Raw genomic sequence first — 3228 nt, 5'->3', positions numbered from 1 at the left:
ACAGTCAGATGCTATATGGCCAAAGCCCCTACACTTGTAGCATTGAATTTGACCTTCACCGCTTTTCTTCTCTTTTGTGGAGTCCTTTTGAGAATTATCAGATTTTCTGTATTTTGATGAGGAAGAAGAAGACGAACCCCCTTTCGATTTGTTTGTCTTGGAAGCAGTAGACTTGGGAGGAAACTTCTTTCTAAAGTTCCGACGAAACTTCTTTGTTGGAAATGCTAGTTGCTTTTCAAAGTCCTCCAGGCTTTGCTCCGACTCTGAATCTGATGAGGTTGAAGTGACATCTCCTTTTATTGATTTTAGAGCCATCCCCGAGGCTTTAGAAAAAGACTTGGAAGAAGACGAATTAGATGGAAAAGTCATTTCATAAGTTTGCAGAGCACCGACTAATTCTTCTACCTTGAGTTCATCAGGATGTTTGACCGTTTCAATAGCTGCAACCTTAGGACGGAATCGTTCGGGAAGGGTTCTCAAAATTTTTCGAACAATTTTGGAATCGGAAATTTTCTCGCCCAAGTTAGCACACGTGTTTACAATGTCTTGCAAACGAGTATAGTACTCGGTAAAAGATTCATGTTCTTCCATACGAATGGAATCAAATCTACTAGTAAGCATTTGCAATTTTTGAATCTTAACCAAGCTTGTACCCTCGTGTGTAACTCGCAAAGTGTCCCAAATCTCTTTGGCGGTTTCGCACGCCGAGACGCGAGAAAATTCAGTTTGGTTTAAAGCATTAAATAAAGCATTGATACCTTTCCCGTTGAACGAAGATAGTTCATTTTCCTCTTTCGTCCATTTATTCCTAGGTTTCGGCACGGTAACATTCTCGACAACTTCGGTAGGGTTTTTCCATCCGAATTCAATGGCTTGCCAAACCCGCTCGTCGATAGCAATAAGAAACGCCCTCATACGGACTTTCCAATAAGCATAGTTAGTGCCATCGAAGAGCGGGGGTCGATTGATGTTACCGCCCTCAGCCATGAATTACAACCTATACCCGCTCTGATACCACTTGTAAGATATGGATCCCGAGGATCTGAAAGGTAAGTAACACCTAGAGGGGGGTGAATAGGTGTAACAACGGCAAACTCAAAAATCTCGATGCGAATAAAACAAAATAGCGGAAAAGAAAACAGCACACCGAGAATTTAATGTGGGAAAACTCCAAATCGGAGTGAAAAACCCACGGGACCAATCACGCAAAGAAAATCCACTAAGAAAACATGAGTACAAGTGATTTTGACCAAAACACACGACTCAATTTACCGATTTCCCGTAGATGACGATCTTCGCCGGTCCTCGATCGATAGGAATCTTTCAATCGACCTTGCCGCAACTCCTCGCAGCGTCAACGCCTCAATTCCTCGAAGCGTCCACCGAATCCTCGGCTTCACGCGAGATCCACGCGTCGAACCTCTTTCCGGAGCTTGTAGAATCGAAGATTTGTGATGATTTAACCTTTGAATACCATAAGCTATGAGGGTTCACCTTTAATCAAACATCTACTTGATTCTCGTATGGGTTATCGAGTAAAAACAAAGAATCAAGCCGATTGTTGATTGTTGGAAACTCGTTATGTGGATCAAAGCATTGAAACGGAGAAAATCAGTTTCCAGGGTTTTGAACCAGTAAATATTCAAAGCCTTAAATTTTTAGATGACCCACATAGCTTATTTATATGTTTAGAAGACTTAGAAGCAGACTAGGATTGCAAAAACTCTTTTTTAAAAACCTGTGTCGTCCTCAGAGACCGGTCCTCTCGAGGAGACCGGTCTGTGAGAGACCGGTCTCTCAAGTGAGGAACCGGTCCCTCGCTGCGTGACCAAAAACACAACGTTCGGGAACCGGTCTCTCAAGCTTGAGACCGGTCCCTTGCTGCGCGACAGAAATACCAACGTTCGGGAACCGGTCTCTCATCACAGGGGACCGGTTGCATCAAGGTTCACGCAGTGAGGACCTTAGGGGAACCGGTCTCTTGAACTCTGAGACCGGTCCCAGAACACAGAAAAGTTCAGTAAAGTAGTTTTAACACCATCTAAGCCTTCTGAACTTATTCTAACTAGGTATCTTCACCACAAATGATCTTTTCTTCATACCTTAGGTGTCGAGCTTTCCGAATGAGTCTTATTTCTTCAATTTGAATCTTTTCTTCAAAACTTCTGCGATCAACTCTTCAAGACTCCAACCAACTTTACGAAATTCGCCAACCTATAAAATCCTTAACACAACCTGTCACAATTCTCTCTGTCTCAATGCCGAAGACCTATTCATGCACATACTGTCACTTGCCAACGTCACGGTGGTCCTGATGCCACAATACACATAATGTCACTTGGGTTAGACCTTGTTTAACTATTCACTTATCGATGTCAATCGAGTCACTAATGTCCATGTTGCCTTTGTTTACTACGGTCACGATCATTTCTTACATTCACATGCATATAGGGCCTTTCACTTTTCTTTTCTACACAGTTCAATATCACTACAATGATCTCAAGCAGATAATTGTTACAACCAACACATGCTGTTCATTACCCTACATGCAAGAATGCTATAATATCAATATGCTCAATTGAAAGGACATAGACATAGAAAGAGATCCGGTGTTTCCGGATAGCACCCCCCACCTTTATGTGTCACAAGGATGCCACGGTTCCGATTCCACGATTTTTGGGCTTGTTCGCCGCGAGCTACGATGATCTGTACTATTTCAGCTTGTTTTCTTAAAATCTTCGCGCATGCTCGTCGTATCGCCGAACCGAGCGCACCGATGCGTTCGTAGACCTACCAATTATGTTAAAATAAGATCAAATCCAAGTTTGAACCTCAAAATTACAAAACCCTAAATATAGGTCATTGTAAAAAGTCATATTCCCCAACATAGGTCCCTACTCATGAGAAACTTGGGGGAAATACTCTAATCCATCTCCTAGAAGTATACTAGAAGGGAAAATCCAAACTCTAGCTCAAAACCCATGAGAACTCACCTTTGGAGCCCAAGCTTTCCTTCAAAGCCTCGACCAAGCTTGCCCTACACCTTAGAGAGCTTCTTCTCCAAGCTTTTCTCCTCCAAAACCCCTCTTAATCCAAGCCCTAGGGAGAGAGAGAGAGAGAAGAGGATTTTAGAGAGAGAGAGGGAAAGGTTTATGTTGAGGTGTGAGGAAATGAGAGCTAACCCTAACCCTTAGCTCTATACAACCATCTCATGCAACATTTGCACTT

The sequence above is a fragment of the Ananas comosus genome, unplaced genomic scaffold (assembly GCF_001540865.1).
Source record: "Ananas comosus cultivar F153 unplaced genomic scaffold, ASM154086v1, whole genome shotgun sequence".
NCBI lineage: Eukaryota > Viridiplantae > Streptophyta > Magnoliopsida > Poales > Bromeliaceae > Ananas > Ananas comosus.
This window is presented reverse-complemented; position numbering follows the sequence as displayed.